At 45.1% G+C, this 17,693-nt stretch overlaps 1 long non-coding RNA gene across 2 annotated transcripts in view; it reads right to left on the reverse strand.

Annotated features, from left to right (window-relative positions):
- Window positions 1-17,693, reverse strand: part of LOC146428813 (uncharacterized) — a 73,751-nt gene that overhangs the window by 9,926 nt on the left and 46,132 nt on the right. For both annotated transcript variants that reach the window (XR_014855989.1, XR_014855988.1), the window contains exon 7: window positions 1,068-1,219. This is a non-coding gene — a long non-coding RNA (uncharacterized LOC146428813). The remainder of the gene's footprint in view (window positions 1-1,067; window positions 1,220-17,693) is intronic.

Raw genomic sequence — 17,693 nt, forward strand, 5'->3', positions numbered from 1 at the left:
ACAGAAAGCAGTAGGAAATTGATAAGGGCTGTAAAGTAGCTTTATAAAAATGCCGACAAGCCTGTTCAGGGCACAGAGCACCTGCACCTCTGCCCCCGGCAGCGCTTCCTTCAGATGCTCCTATTGTTTTCATTACTATTTGTGACTCCATCATTAATAAATTACTATTTTTTTTTCCTCCTGTTGGCTCCAGCCACCAAGGGAGCCAGCAGGTGCACCACTTTTACAATTAGCCCTTCGTAATGCATGGTTGGCAAGAAAAGTTGTCCACAAGCTGCAGAGTTTACTGACTGGATCTGTGCTTGATGGCCACAGCACTTGGAGCAATTAGAGAGGAATGTGCAGGAAAGCACCTTAATGCATCTGCTCATCTGGCCAAAAACTTTGACACAGGGCTAAATCCAAAACTTTGAGTCTTAAATCCAAAACTCTGAGTCCTGTTCATGAAACTGGGGCAGAGGGAGAATGCAGGGCAATGAGAGCAAGGCATGTTTTTTTAAAATAATTGTTTCTAGCACATATTACACTTTCCTGCTTTGATTCTCCTGTACTACATGTTTCAGATCAAATAGAAGAGAGGTGAGACTGAAAGGCTGGTAAAACTGGGCTGACTTTGGTTTGACAAGGGGCAGTAGAGCAGCAAAATCAAAAAGTTGCTTATTTCCATCTTTCAATAAATTCAGGTCTGTTCACATCAGGGCTCTGCCTTCCCATAGCAGAGCTGTTCTCTTTGTTCACGTAGGGAAAATTATGGATATACTGATCCCATTTCTCACTTGATATGACTTTCTAACTACCATCATATCTGCACATTCCAACAGAGGGATGAAGTGTTTAAACAGCAGCTAAGGGGAACAGGCTGGGGTTGCCTTTGAGTGGCTTAGGTCAGGGACTGTCAGCTTCTGGAGAGGAGATTATTTCATTGCCATTGTGCACTTTCCCCCAGTAGGATTAAAATAAAATTTTTTAAAAAAAGGAAAAGAGAATGGAGAGAAAAGAGCATAAATAATTTGGTAATGCTTTAAAAAATTAACAGAAAGCGAAAAATCCAAGGAAGAGTAACTCACCACAGATTCCAAAGCCAGCAAAGCCATAGAAGTTGTGTGCCTGTTTGTGACAGTTTTTATTCAGTCCCTGTCAGCTTGGGTGTTTCACACAGAGTTGAGGACAAAGCATGTTGGCACCTCTGTTGGAGACAACCAGCTGAAACCCATGGGTTCTAGGGGCACAGAAAAGAAGGAAAAGATATTAAAGATGACCGGTCATGCTGAAAATTACCAAAATCAGAACTTGCACAGAGCTGGCCCCACTGACTCTGCTGTCCTGTCCTTGAGAGTCACTGCTCCAGGATGCTCCAGAGGAGGAGGAGCAAGGCCTGCAGCAGGCAAAAGTGGTAAAATCTGCTAAAACAGATTTGCTACCTACAGATTTTGTTCTGAGGTCCATAGCACCAAGCTGGCAGCTCCCACCTGCACTAAGTCCATCCTGCTCCCACCTAAATGAAAACAGCCTAAAATTACTGACAGAATTCTTCACCTTGACATGGGATTTATGACAACATGCAACCTCATTCAAATGCTCAAAGCAGATTCTCCTGGCCAGATTTTTCCAATTCATGCTCTTTAAAACAAACAAACAAACAACAACAAAAAAACAAACAAACAAAAAAAAACCACAACCAAAAAAATGCAATGCCACCCCCTCCCCCCCAAAAAAAAAAATCCAAGAGGATTTTGAAAGCAGGAAGAAGAAAATCACAGTGTAGTCAAATATAATTAAACCTAATGAAGGACACAAGCATAAAAAAACCCCAAAAACCAAACAAACTAAACACAATGAACACAAAACTGAAAAATTAGAAAATGAAGTGTAATGGAATAGTAGCATTAAGTGTCAGAAGAGTTGAAGTCAAAGAATAGGTTAATTTCAGTATCAAAATCAGTTCTTGATTTAGACAAAATCAGTCACCTAGCCCTGGGCAATTTGATATCTACACAGGTCTGTTGAAGTATGCAATTCAAAAACTAACACTAACAATAAAATACCTCCCACTGCACCTCCAACACTCTGTTTTCCCTATTTAAACAACACGGATGCTTTCCCTTTTTTTTTTTTTTCTTCCTCATTTGCAGAATTACCGAGGCTTCCTTTGTGTGTTTGCTTTGCCTGGCTGTGAGCATTAGCCCTGCCCTGTGCTGGGTGATGCTCCAGGGGTGCAGCTCCTCTCCTGCCCTGCCCCAGCTCAGGAGTGCCACTCACTGCCACCCATCTTGCTGAGGCCACATATTGTTAAGCCATTAGACTTTCTCCTGCAACCAAAACACAGAGCCCCTGAGCTCCTTCCTTTTGCTTGACCTGAGCTGTGGGTTGTGCTCGCAGTAAACTCAATCACTGTCCTCTCTCAGGCTGCTATTAAACCTTGGCTCTAAGCAGCCCAGAAATTAATCTCTGGTGCCCGACCTCTCTGAGCCCCAGTGTGCTCTACAGCAGCTCTGCACAACCTTTGATCCCCAGCTGCATGGCTTCATCCATAAACAAAAGTACCTTGTGGAGTCCAGTGAGCCCAGCTGGTCCCTCACTAACATCAGCTGAAAAAAAAAAAAGAAAAAAAAAAAGAAAAGGAAAAACAGAGCACGAAGCTTTTCAGCTCAGAAGTTTTAGGTTCTGCTGTCAAATCACACCCTTCAATTAAAAAACAAAACAAAGCAAATCAGAACCTCATGTCTCCAATCTGCATTTTCTGGGGTTCACAGACATTCACACTGTAATGGGTGAAAAACATTGCTCTCTCCACTTGCCAGCTCCTGTGTTATTGAGTGAGACAACACCACACATCCCTCTCCTCTGCATATCTGGAATGCATGTCACTCTGGCAGTATTGCTTGTTCCTGGAGAGGGACTAAATCATTACACGTTTGTTAATCCATCATTCATCCTGACAGCTGCTGGTGCTCGCTGACAGCTCCGGGCAGAGGACAGCCACCAAACCCTGGTGAGCTTTACATTCAAATTCTAGCTAAAGCATCAGCATTTCAGGCAGGTTAGGTCTGTCTCTGGTAGTTTTATTTCAATGGGAGTTATCAGGATTGCTGCAATGTAAACTTCTCTCCAGAGTGCTGAGGACCAAACGGATGAGAAGAGTGTCCATTGTGAAAGAGATGCCTATAAAAATAAATTGGGCACAAAGAAAGTATTCTTACCAATTTAACAGGTGAGGAATCAAGGCTGAAAGCCATAAATCAATTATCTTGAGGGGATGCAGGATATTTACAGGAAAGTAAGGACTCAGCCCCAGATCTTAATCTACCACCCAATCCCTTTTCTGCTAGAACTTGAAGAAGTCCATGAGAAGCCAACCCCTCATGCTCTATCACATGGGAGAGAAAAAGTGGCTGCATCCCTCTGAAAAGCCTTGCTTTCAGTGGGGCAGAAATTCATCTGTGGTGAGGTCTGAACTCACACACCATGCAGCCAGGCTGATTAAGCACTTTAGGACTCAAACAAGTTCATGTTTTTTTCTAAATGAGAACAATAGACAACCTCCTTCTGTTTTATAACGCTCTTCTCCATATAAGCTGTTCAGCAGTCAGCAATTGACTGTTTTGCAATTTTAGTAATAATCAGTTTATCTTTTTTTGATTTTCAGAAGTTCTCAAGAGACTTTCCCCTCTCATTGGGCACAAACACATGAACACTTGACTTGGCATTTGCCACGAGTAAGGAGACAAAAGCCCACACTATGGGGGGGGAAAGCATTGGAAACCTTGTAAAATATATCTCCTTGGAGAGTCCCACTCCCTTCTGCTTCTCTCCCCCTCCAATTCTCTTGCTCCTCCTTTGTGCTGCAGACTAATCCATGGCATATATGGTTGTGCTCTGACCCTGGGGCTGCAGGGGTGCAGCAGCAGAAACAATAACTACATTTTACTAAATATTCCAAGTTCGGTATCAGTTGTGCATACAAGGCAAAGTTAAAAATCCTCCTCCTGCTCCTGTATCTGTTCTGGAAGCCCCAGAGAGCTCCCTGCCTTCCCTCCCTGCCCAGCAGCAGCTCTCCCAGCAGGGCTCCAGCAAAACCTCAACTGCAGAAAGAAGTTCTCAACCTCAAGGGCAGCTGTCAAGCCCAGAAGGGAAAACATGTGAGATCACCAGCAAAACCCTTTGGGCAGTGCTGCTGTCAAGCCTTTTAAAGAGCAGCCCTCAGTCAATTCCTTTTAGAGGTCTTTGTTCAAGCTTCTCCCCTCTTGCAGATCTCAGCCAGGAGCATGAGGAGACATGATCCTTCTCATGGAAGAATTGCTGGCCACTATTCCTGCTCAATAAGCTTTGTCACAGACTTGAGACTATTTTTGGAAGCTTTAAAAATATCTGAGGGGCACCTTTCGTTTTTACTCAGACACAGCATCTTTTTATGTTTAATAGAGGGATTGAAAAAAAAATAAAATTAATTCTGCTTAGCATCAACATGCTTTTCTGTTAAAAATAAAACAGCTGAGCTAGCAAGAGGGTTTGGGCAGGAGGAAATTCTATTTATAGACACTTTTACAACAGTTATCACAAGTTGATAAGGATCACTGTGACCCACAGACGCCACGGAGGGGTAGAGTGGGGATGAACTCATCACAGGGGAGCCAAAGCAGCAGCACAGAAGAGACAAACAGCTCTGGGGTCATGCCCTGCAGGGGACAGCAAGGTGTCCTGTGGGACAGGAGGAGCCCTGAGGGACAACCAGGAGCACTGCATGTTCTTCTCCAAAGAGAGCAAGCACAGGAGCTCCACAGGGCACTGTAAATCTCTGCTCTCCCAAGGCACACAGCCTCTCCTTTGCATTTTAAGCAACAACTGAATGGAGAAGTATCTGCATTGTTTGCTTGCTGGTGTGGCTGAGATAGGGCAGTCGTGGGAGAGGAGAGAGACCTTTGTAGTGCTCTGCAAAGAATTTTCTCCAGAGCATCCACTCTTCCTGTCTGTAGACCAAACCTTGCTCAATCTGCACCCAGAAATAAAGAATAATCAGCATTTTTGAGTTAACAACAGGGAAACTGATGGGACAAGAAAAAAAGGGGAGGAAAATGGTCCCATTTTCCTCTCCATTATAGGACCATCAAAAATAACAGCCTTCAAGCCATGAACAATAGGAAGGTGGGAGCAGATCTGATTTGAAACCATGGAGCAGATATGTCAAGATAATAATAGAAGGGAAATAATGACAGAGGTGTCAGAGGAGGAGTGAGTCAGACCAACAGGCTTCTCTTCCAAACCCTGCCACCAGTCTGCCACATCACCTTGAACAAGTTGCTTTTTCTGTTTGTGCTGCAAATTCTCATCTGCAAAACTTGTATTTACCTTGCTTGGGAAATGCCTGGATTTATAGGTATAAAACACTGGACATGGATCAAGTGTTGCTGCCACCTTGTTACCCCTGGCTCAACATTGCTTTAAAAGAATAATCAAATATCTCTGGTAATCAATGATCAGAAACTCTTCTGGAATAGGCTGGGTCAAGTCATAGTTACTTAGAAACCCTCTTGAAGCATGGGCAAGCAGGATTCTATCTTTTGCATTCAAGATAAAAGACATTTTTATGCCCTTCTGTAGTTAAAATAACCTGGTTTGAGCCTTCATAATAGGTATGATATATTAAACAGATGATATCTGAAATTTCACCTTAGCTCTCAAGAGTCTGTGTGATCCCAGAGGACCTTCCAATTGCAAACAAGGATGTTACAAAAAGCAGAGTTTAAAGCATGCCATCCTTTGGCAATCAGATAACATACATTGAAGTCTTTTTCTTATAAAAAATAAATGTCTGATCGTGAGACAACCTTACAGAGCTTTATTTGGAAGTAAAGTTGATTTTAAAGTAAAGCTGGGGTACATTTTTGTTTCAATACCAAGCGGCAGAAAGAGATGTGAAAAAGAGAAGCAAAGAGTAAGAGACAAGCACCCAGTGAAGATTTTCATAGGAATTACTTCCTAATTTCTGCCTTCTTTACAAAACTGCTCTGCATTGGGCTCTATCACTTGGAATTTCCCCACACATGATGGCCAAAGGTGTGTCCTAATGGTCTAAGTGTCCTCTCCTCAGGTTTTTGATACATCTGTGTAAGAGAGCCCAAGGAAAAAACAGAATATTCCCTTCACATTTGCTCAAATTTTGGTCAATTTGGTCAAATTAAAACACCCACCTATAAAACCAGACAATACTTACATGGAATATTAGATTCAAAGCCTGATTCTGGGTGGAGAAGACAGTATTTTGACAGTGAGTACTTCACTCTGCTTAGACGGGTCCAGCAATTTTCAGTGACCAAAAGAAAATCCCCTTGCCTCACACTTTCCAAACTGCTGAGCCACCCTGACAGCTCCCATCTCCCAGGCAGGAGGAGTGCCCTGCCCTGGTTGCACCACTGCTCACCCAGGAGCTCCCTGCACACTGCACAACGTGCTCTACAGAGTTCTCCAAATGATCTTTCAGAATTTCTCTGGGAAATGACCATTTCTGTAAAACATGGCACCTCTTCTCCTGGTACTGTGCAGTGGGACTCAAGAGCACCACAGCCACGGCTCGTATCTCCATAGGCAGCACCAAAGTGCTCCTGGCACCAGGCTACCATTTGTGCTGTAATTAAATTGAATCCACTCCTTGGCTTGGCTTTATCCCTGAACAATACCAGCATTTGAGTAATCCATTCTCAGGGCACTCATACATCACGGGGGTGAGCTCTGTCCGTGATGTATTGGCGCAATACATCAGAGTGCACTCCCGCTATAAGGATCTATGGGCACCATACATCATCCAGGTGAGCCTGAGTGCTGATGGATGGCTCCAGAGATGGTTCTGTGCTGCCATGGACCAGGCCAGCACCGGGAGGATAAAGGTTGGCATCACTGGAACCTGATTTCCCAGTGTTGTAATGCTGGCACTGAATCAGCCTTTCTGAACCAGGGGCTAACTTTAGCTCCTTATTTATTTTTCCCTGAACCAGAGGCTAACTTTAGCTCCTTATTTATTTATCCCAAGGTGTTTTAGCACTGGAAGAGCCTCTCCTGGGATGCATCATCCTCCCAGAGGTCCCAGGGGTGGCTGGTACCCAATTAGCAGGAGCCTATCCCCAGATTGGTGGGAGGGGGTTTAGCCCATTAGCACTAATGGCAGCTGCAGCTCTGACACTCTGTAGATCACCAGAGGCAGGCTCACACTCAGCCTTGCAGCCACCCCAGAGACACCTGCACACCAGTGGGAATAAAACAGTCACAATGCTCAGAAAACCCCCCAAAGCCAACAGTAACTTCATTGCTTTCAAACACTCGCCCTCTTGAGAAAACTCGCCCAAATTTGAAACATAAACCTGTCTGGCATGTGGAGGCAGGGCATGCCATGCTCCCTGAGGAAAGGGACAGTCTAGAAGTGTGAATTGTGACCCCACTGTGAAGAAAAGCCACCATTCCCTTGACCAATCCCTAAGAGCTCTGTAGGGAGCATTACTGCAAAGCAGTGCTGCTGTAGTGCTTGGGGAATGATCAGGGCAGAGAAAGAGGTGATTACAGAGGCAGAAAGGAGGCAAAGAGAAACATTTGCTGCCTGAGAGTCTTTCAGACCTCCCTTTTTGCAAACAGAGAAGTAAAATCAAAGTATAAGTCAATACAAGGCTCAGCAGAGACTCTTGGGGACTTGCTCAGAGGAAAGTGGCCAAGAAGATCCCTGAATGAGCACAATCATGCATCATCAGGGTCTGTGCCTGAGCACTCTGCTCCAGGGCTGGGGACAGCAATGTCCTGGGAGCAAAGGTGCTGAAACCAATCTCTGTGCTCCTTATGGAGTCACTCAGGGTCTCCCATAAAGCAGACTTATTACTCTTGTGAAAGAAGTAACAGGTATAATAAAATACAGATATCCCAGCCAACACCTCTGCCCAGCCCTGCCCAGGCAGGCCCTAGGGGCAGTGAGAGCACTCTGAGCCAAGTCACAGAATATCCTTCTACCCCTTCAGCTGCTCAGGGTGGGATAGAACCCCCAGCAAAACCAACCACCACTCCTCAAGGTCACCACAAGGGCACAATTTTCCTTACACCACACAGGGAAGTGCTGCCACAGACTGGGGAAGAGCCAGCCAGCCCTGCCTGCTGCACCCAGCTGCCCTGGTGGGTGCCAAGTTCAGCATCTTTACTAGGAGGTCAAGCCTTGCTGTCCTTAAAAATATGAGCACAGTGATTTTTCTCCAGATGGATCCCTGCAGTTTTCTTAATTTAAAAAAATACTTCATTTCAAAAAAAGTTCAAAAATCCTAAGGCATTGACTGAAATAATTTCTCAGACTCTCAATCTAGTCTTTGAAAACAACCTGGAAATGACATTCTCATTAATTACACACCATGTACCTGGAAAATGACAACACTGCCAAGCCGAGTGCAACAAGAAAACAGAAAACAGCTTGGGCAGGTGCATACCAAGCACATGAAAAAATCCTTGTGTTCATGCAGGGGAGGGTGGCCAGAGCCCAGCCAGGGGAGCAGGAGCAGCACTGATGGCAACAGAGCATTTCTGCACAGTGAGCAGTGGGCAGCAGCACCCTCCAGTTACACCCAGCCAACACAGAGGGAATTTCTGGCAATATGTTCCCTTGTGAAGGTAAGACAAGCTCCCCCAGACAAGCCATTTATCTTTGGTTAGTGTTTGAGCTGCCATCAGTGCAGTGTGATGGATTACTGGAGCTGGGGGGTTTCCCCACCACAGCACAGAGCAAAGTCAAGGGGCTGCCCTTGCTGACTCCACTGCAGGTCACTGGGAAGTAGAACTATAAATGTAAGCTATAAACACCAAAAAGTGGAGAAAATATCAGGTGTCTGCTTCTACTTTGACAGAAGACTCTGAAAATTCATATATGAAGAGCATGAAGAGAAGCAAATCCTCTAAACTGGGAAAAAATCTGGCTAGAGTGAGTGATGAAGAGGGTAAAGCAACATAAGGAAGGACTTGGAAAACCTGGGTTTGCTGATCTGCAATGCACCCATAAACTTCTCCAGATCCCTGGTGAAACTGGAGAACTGCACTTACCCAAAACTTGGGAACACTCACAAGAACTTGAGCAGTGGAGTTAAATCTCACCAGGTGGGGCTGGCAAGGCTGCTCCAGCCCAGGCTACTTGTGGAGAGCAGGGATGGCAGCTCTGGAGAGCAGAGCCAGGGGTGGATAACACAGAGCTGTGCCCACTGCTGCTGGGAGAGTCCAGAAAAACCAACCATGAGTCTGCTCCTGGTCATCCAGTTCTCCTGGGTGCAACCAAATGAGACCCTCATGCATCTTTTAGTAACAGCAATAAAAGCTGCAGTAAGAGACAAAAGCTACTTAAGAACAGTTTTTCCTGTCCATGGAACTATTTATAAGCTATTCCCTTCTTTTCCTTTTCTTTTTTTTTTGTTGTTTGTTTTAGAACTCCTCAGAGCAACACATTATTTCACCCAGAGCCATCTTTACCCACCACAAGCACAACCCACCTTTTGCCTGCTGAGCCCTGAAAGCATCACTCTGGCAGGGAGGGAAGAGGCAGATTGCTGCTGCCAGAGCCACTGCTGGCATACAGAGAGCTCAGAATGTCCCGAGCTGGGCAGCCTCGGTGACACCCAAACCCATCACACCCAGCCTGGGACAGCACACAGAGCCTGCTGCAGAAGCTGACACGAGGAACCAGCAGCACTGGTGGCACCACTGGTTTTTCTTGGCATGGCTCTGCTGCCTTCTGCCATGTAGAGGGAATGAGCTGGTTCCATTCAGGAGTTGTTTGATTTAAGAACGTGCACCTCGGCAGGTTGGGGCTGTGCAGGCAGACTGTTTTCATGAGAGAGAGAGAGTGAAAACAGAGCAAAGTTTCAGGAAGAAAGTTTATTTTGAAGTATTTTCTACCATCTGGTCAGCTTATACTTTTAAAAGTTCAATTATCTTCTGAGATAAACTTACCAGCCAAATTAGGAAACTAAATACAATTATTAAAGCATAAGAGAACAATTTCAGATTTGCTTTGAGTGCCAATCCAAATTTAACAAGCCCACAGATCCTGATGGATAATTCCAGAAAGATCCTTCAGCTTCATTTCAAACTAGAAGAACAGATGAATGCCTGGGATATGATTTACATTTATTCTCATGTTTTTAATCAAAACTTACACAGTTGTTTTAGCTGGCCAAAACCAGAACCAGGATTTTATAAAAATGTATTCAATTTCTCCATGGAATTGAGGGATTTGAGCAGCTCTGCTATTGAAGTGCTGCACAGACCCTACCTCCAGTGTGCAACTCAAGGTCTGCAAACCTGGGGAAAAATTCCATGTACCCCAGCATTTTGCAGAGTGATCTTTTATCCAGATGCTCTCTCAACAGCTAGATTAATCTTCTCCAGAACTTCTTTATGGAAAAAACCTCCAAACTTAAAAGAAAATTTCCTCTAAACTCTTGCCAGGGTCCAGAGTACTCAGAGTCCTCTGATTTTACACAACAACCTTCAGCATTAACACTTCCCCTGTGGTTCCTCACCCTGACACACACCCAGTGCCAGTCACATGTCACATAGTGATGCCCCTAAATGATCACTTATCTAATTCATTTCCAACAGGAACAACATATTCATCAGAAGGGCCTCGAAGCTGAAATTATCAAGAGTGAAAACATCAGGATACAACAACACCACTGGTGAACCAGAAATGTTTCACCTGTAAATGAAACACTTACATTTTACCTTTTCCTGTGCACAATGTGGGCTCCTGGACAGCACAGGTCAGTGGTGTTAATTAGGAACAGAGTAATTGCTGACCACCAGACAAGAGACACTGAGATCTTGGACAGAGAGGTGGTTCCCAAGCTCACTTTATGGATCATTAATGCTTAAAGGGTAAAGCCCAGAAGGTGTGAGGGTAACACACTTGGCTTTGATAGAGCTACTGGGATAGACCCACACCACAGAGCAGGACCCACAGCTCCAAGCTGCCTGTATTTAGAAACTCTCAAGTCCCCTATTCCAATGAAAATCTTCAAAAACCTTGAAAAACCCTCAGCCTGACAAATTTTCCCCCAGCAAAATTGTTACAGGGGGGAAAAAAAAGAAAGATAGTATTTAGAGGAGAACGTAAATTCGAATCCCTGATGGAAAAACACGTTCCTCTTGCAGCAATTTGTGTAGCTGTATTTTTGCACAGGGGTTCAGAAAGGTTTGATTTTGCAGTTTAGCATGTTGAGGCCTCTCAGTGCTCGCTGTCGGAGGGTGCCGATTACCCAGCTTCATTCATCAAAGTGTCACTTTTCTGACAGCCATTAATAAATATACTGCCAGAGCCCCTCACACCTGGCAGCCATGGCACACTGCAACACGCCGCTAACCTAATTTGCTAATTGCTGCTTTCCCCATTAATTTTAGTCTGTCTTGTTTGGTGTTGACACGGAGGGAAAGAAGAAATAAGTGTGGGAGAAAAGCAGGCAAGAAAGAAAGCATTTGGTGATTTCTGTTTATTTGTTCATTTATTCCTCACCCTCCATCACCGTTCACAATGGAACAGCAACTTCTGTGAGTCTCATTTTGCTTTTGCCCTTTCTGCCAGAGGGCTGTGGATAATCCTAATTTTGGAGCTGCTGGGTGAAGGGTTAATAATCCACACATCCTTCTCTTTTTTTCCAAACCCACAGCCAGACTTTTGTGCCTCCAGTTCTGCCAGAGCTCCACCCTGACCTCCAGAGCTGCCCACAGCCAGCCAGAGCTGCACCCCACTGAGCCCACGAGTGCTCAGGTCTGCCTCTGCCAGCACCTCACACCTGCCAAAAGCCCTGCTCTGAGAATTCAATTCCTGGCCACTCTTGAACAGAGATCCCTCAGTTCCATTAATCATGGGATTCTCTGATAAATCTCCTCTTTAAGGCTCAGGCACAGCCCAAATCCTCAGTGACTGAGCTGGACTGGAACTCAGGTCTCCAGCCGAGGTCAATTAAGACAAGCAGTACCAGACCCATCAAGCCTTCAGGCAATGATGAATTGTTGTTGCAGTGCTAGTAAAAGTCTCCCTGCAGGACACTCACCAAGCTGTTGTACTTGGACCCCACATTGGGGTCCATATGCTCCAAATTTTCCTTTTCCTGATTAGATCCAACAGCCATGTTCTTCACCCACCTCTCCAGCTGCAGTGGCTCTGCTGCCCTTCCCAGGAGTGGGGCAGGAACAGCAGGAGAACACAGGCTCTGCAGGCTACAGGGACAGGCTTGGCCACAAATGTCTGTCTGAGGAAGCATAAAGACCTGGGTTCTGCAAAGGTTTCCATTTCAGTCATCCTTTTCTTGAATTAGTGTAAAAATGGGGACATCTATCACAAAAGTAAGACCTGTGTGTATCCTCCAATCCCCTCAGCCTGCCAGCCTGGATTCTTCTCTCAAAGGCTTTTTTAAAATACCAGCTGAAAGTGTAAAATTCCTGATCCCTTTGGGTAACCAGAGCCTCCCACAGCCAAGCATTCAGACCCCAACCACACCACACTTGGAATGAGGCAGACAATCCCCTCTCACTGCAAGAGCCTTGGCTGGGAGCAGCCAGCCAGGACAGCTTCCACTGCCAACCTGTGCTGGATCCACACATTTCTGACAATTTTCAAAGACCTAGGAGAGAAGAACATGGATGCCAAATGCAGCCAAATTCCACCTTGACCAGGGACTTGCAGAATATCCCAGTCTCAGGGCTAACTCAAACACTGGGGACACATTCCAGGAGCAGCTGCAGTACGCTGCAACCAGATGTTAGCTAGAAAAGTTTTGCTGCTTCTGAAAAGAGTTTAGTGCAAACCCAGTGTTTTTGCTTTAAAGCAGCAGAGGGTATAAATAGACTAAAATTGGATCGTGTCACCAGCAGGGTCAAAACTGGGAATAGTTTAGGTTGTTTCTGTGCAGGAAAACTACTTATTTGAATCAGCATTTGTGTGCCTGCTGCTTGGGGACCAGCTTGGGTCTGGAAGCAAGAGTCAGCCTAATATGCTAATTCAGGACATTGGACATTGTTTTTTCTACCTCTGAAACATATGTGTGTGTCCTTTTAGCTCTTCTGGCACTTAAAACTGTGCTTATATTTAATTTCACAGTGGCACAGCACTCCTCACAGCTGGCAGAAGTGTAACCCACAGCTTTCCTTAACCCACTGGTGGGATTTTTCTGTTTCACCTTCGCCCAGAAAACCTGGATTGGCTCATATTCACCTTGAAAAGTCCACCACCCTTCTCCACAAGGTCTCAGCTCCCAAGGAGCTGAAGGAGACCTGCCACAGGCAGGGCCTTCAACTTCCAAGGGCCTTAGAAGTAAAATATACTATCCTGTTCCAAGTGAAGTTAAAAGGGCCCAGTAAAGAGTAACAGCATTTCAGCTTTTAGCCAAAAGCTTCAATTCATGGTCCTTTAAAGTTAAATTTATTGCCTCCATTTAGCAATGTCCCTGTAAAAATCCCGTCTGGCACAGAAAAACCCATGTGCAGCTCAGCAGTGCTACAGCAAACAAAATATTTCATCCCAGGGATCTAGCTATGCATCCATCTGCCTTTATTTAGGTCTTGGTGTCTGTTTATTCCCTTCTGTGCTCAACAGCTCCAAGCAATGAGGCAGCACAGGTTGTCACACTCCCCACTCCTCAAGCCCAACATCTCCTGCTGCCTGCTGAAGGGCTGATCAGCAGGAGGAAAACCACCAGCACATCCTTTACCCCATGGCTGTGACCCCAGGGGAGCACACAGCTCCACACAACTCCACTGGCTCTTTGTCCCAGTGCAGACAGAACAAGAAAAACCAGACCGGGCAGGGCAGGAGCAAAATGATCAATGTTCTACCCATCAGTGTGAGAACTGCTATTTTTCAGAAGTCAAGGTTTCCTCGGGGCTTTGAGTGCTCTGCAGTATCACCCCTGCCCTTTAAAGATCCAATTCATACTCTTGCTCAAGCCTCAACATGCCCTGACTGTGTTTGCCATAAAGGTTGTCTTGGACACCAAAACCAAAAAGAGCCTTTCCCAGGGACAGATTTGTCAGAGAGAGTGTATTTGATGTAAAAAAATTTGTTTAAGAGCATTTTCTGACAAAAGAGGACATAAAGGAAAACATTTTGTTGAAAAACACCGGGTCTGTTGGGGAGGAAGTCCTTTCATCTTCCATCCTCTGGGTTGGTTTTATGACTGTGAGAAGCCATTTGACTGAATTAGGATGGTAATCATGGCACTGTAATGGGGATATCGAGCTCTGCAGCAGGAGCCAGATCCCTCAGCTGGTACCAACCAGCATGGCTCCATTAACTGCACTGGAGCCAATTTATATCAGCTGAGGATCTGCCCTTTAGTTTTTACTACGGGAAAGCCAGACTACAAATGGGAGAAACCTATATTAAAAACAAATATCTTCAATCACAGCAGCAGGAATGCAGAAAAATATTGGCTGAGTCAACTTTTATAGAAATGTTTTCTTTCTCTCCTGAGTGCTCAGTTTTGAACACTCCCCTATAAAATTTTCCAAGCCTGAAGCAACTTTCTTCCTTCCTTCCTCCGGTTAAAACCCACCTCACCTGATGGAGGAACCTGATGGGGCTCTGGAGATTCTCTGTTTCTTTGCCCACCTCAGGGAGCTGGCAGCATCCCCACGTTGAGCCAGCTCCAGCCTGCAGCCATGCAGAATTTGTGAAATTGGGCAATTGTGAAAATGGAGATCAGGCCACAAACATCTGCTGCTCCCGGGATGCGTGACCCTTCCCACCAGGAGAAGGTTGCTCCACCTTTGGAAGGCCACCAGGTCCCCCAAATGAAGGCACACTGAAGAGTTCAGGGCCCCTCAGCAGCCTTGCAGTAAGTGCCTTTTGTTCAAAGCCCAGAGCTGTTAATTAAAGACTGGTGATTAATGATTAAACTCCACGTGGTTCCCATCTCAGGCTTAAAAAGTCCTAGGGATGCTGACTTTGCTGAAGGCTCTGGTGTGAGGTTCTGGAACATGAGGAGCTATTGATAGAGAAGTCCATCAGAGCTCTGAAAGGAAGTGCTCTTTCCACATAATTAGGAGGAAAAAAATACCATTTCCAAAAAGTAGAAAGGTCAAATATTTAAAATAGGTAAACAAGCTCTCTGCCTGAATAAGCCACAGCCAGGAATGAGAGAATCTTTCTGTGTGCACCTTCCCCAGCCAGCTGTTTTCAGCTCTTGGATTCGGGTTTCTATGGTAAATATTCTCTCTTTGGGAGTTCAGAATTCATTGTCCATAAAACTCCTGGATCCTCACCTGTGCTCATGAATAATGAACACAAAGGGCTTCCACATGCAGCATCTGACAAACTGCTTGGAGCAGTGGGGACTCAGTGCCAGGGGTTGATCTTAAAAGATTTTCCTATTGCATCTGCTGTGCAAAACACACTTAGGTAAACACCTGACAGGTCAGAAAAGCTATCCCACCTGGACATGCATTTTAAGAATTACACAGAAAGGCCCTTTGGCAGTCCAGCTCCACAGTCCCTGAAGCTGGTGCAAGGTTCTTGGCTTTCCTGAATGCTGTTAAATTCACACTACTCTACAGCTTTCTTAAATACCCTGAAAAAGCTTAAAACAAGGCAAGGGCTGTCCAGGACAATTACCAAATTGGTCTGCTCTGTAGCCAGCTGGATGCATCAATCCTTCCTGAATTGCAATCCGAACACTTCAGGGTAGGATCTGGACCTCCCAGCTTCAAACTCTCACCTTAGACAATGCCAGAAAACTCACATTTGGCTTCTGCTGTCCCTCCACTGTGGGTGAAGCATGTCAGGGCAGCATAGAGCCACTCTCAGTCCTGGCCCAGCCACCCAGCATGAGGGAAGGAAGCTCCAAACTGAGTCTGCCTCAGCTCAGGGTAGGAAAATTCAAATCAGGGGGATCTTTCTTTGACATCTGCACTACCATGGCTGAATTCTGTTTGAAGTTTTCAAAACTGTTTGAAGTTTTATTATTATAAGATATTGGAAATACAAATACTTTGCTCAGGTCCCCAGACTGACATTGGAAATATAAATACTTTGCTCAGGTCTCTGGACTGGGACATTGCTGACCAGTTACAGACCAGGTGCCTTTCCTGATTATGGTCCTCCCTCTGACCACATTTAATTAGAGAAGGTTTGATTTATGCTCTGGGTGTTAGGGAGCAGCCTCTCTTCTTATAAAAAGGTACATAAACATGTTTTGACAGCTCCTCATTTACTTCAGTCCAGCATCTGATTTACTGCAGTCCACAAATCACAGAAACAAAGAGCCCCTGGGAGTGCTCAGGTCCCACCTCCTGCTCAGGGAGGGACTCTTGCCACTGCTGCCCCAGCTCAGCCATGGCTTTGGTTCCACAAACCCTCTCTCCTGTGCTATAACCATACAAACAGTTATTTCCTGATCAAAGGCAGTTGTGTTGCTCAAATATGATTTGTCCTGTGTAAACTCACTCTGATTTTTTTGTCATCTCATCCTTTCAAGGCCATGTTTGAAGATTCAAGAAAAGAAGCTCCCTGAGCTGTAGTTGCACTGCCTCAACTGGCTGATGGTTTGTCCTGCTCTTTGCCTTTCCAGCAGATTGGAGCAACATCAGCCTTTTCACAGCCATCAGGGACCTCCCCCAGCTCACCGTGGTGCTCCATACACATCAAACAGCCTCACACCCTCATTTGCTGTCTGTTTCATCGCCTTCAAGTGAATTCCATCTGACCCCATAAACCCAAATCCATCCAGCTTCTCTGAGAAGTCCCCAAACAATTGTGTTTCCACTGCTTTCTGCCCCTTTCCTCCCCCTGTTCATCCTGACAAGAACATCATGTACCTTTTCTTTGGTTTCACACCACTGCTGAGTTCCACCCTTCTGCTGAAACACTGTATTTTCAAAATCTGAGTTAGAACAAAAGAAACTCCCCTTAGATAAACACTGTCAAGTCTGAGTCCCATTGCCACTGTTTTACATTTTCAGGTCTCCCTGAGGAATGGAAATTTTAAATTGTGGTTTTGAGGGAATTCACTCTCCCTGTCTTTCAATCACATTTGTGGGATGCAAATTAGACACGTTTATGTTGAAAATCTTGGTAGGAGTTCTCAGAGCCTAATTATTCCCTATCAAAGTGTAATAAATCCTATACAGCTTGCATAGGCTTCAGGAGATTGTAGATTATCCCTTTTTGACCTTGACAGCCAAAAAATGAAGATACATGTAAGGGTGTTTTTCTAATGTGAATGGAAAATAATTGAAGGTGGACTCAATGAGCAGATTCTGTTTACAAAAGCCATAAACCATCCAATTTTTCCTTCCATAGCATAAATGGTGAGAAGGGATTGTTCTTCAGAACTGCTCACACCACTGCCTTTCTGACAAGACGTCAGCCCAAAAATCCCACCCTAGGTTTCCTTGAAATTCTTTTCGTGGTGTGTTTTGCACTTCTGTCTCTCAGCTTTCCCAGTCTTTCCACAAACGTGTCCTACAAGACACTCCAAAGCTTTAGCACACATCCCACATATTCCTGCTCCACCAGCAGACATGTTTGGGTTTGGGTTGCTATCACTTAAGCTGTGTGGTTTCAGAGATGTCTTCTTACAACCCTCCTAGTCAAGGAGTGGCACTTCTCCCGTAGTGTTCTAGGGCTGGAATCCATTATTTGGTTTTTCCCTGCTTTGTTTTAGCCTGAGCAAGAATGCCTTTGCTCTGCA

The sequence above is a fragment of the Lichenostomus cassidix genome, chromosome 20 (genome assembly GCF_008360975.1).
Source record: "Lichenostomus cassidix isolate B80296 chromosome 20, HeHo_3.0, whole genome shotgun sequence".
In the NCBI taxonomy this organism is placed as follows: domain Eukaryota; kingdom Metazoa; phylum Chordata; class Aves; order Passeriformes; family Meliphagidae; genus Lichenostomus; species Lichenostomus cassidix.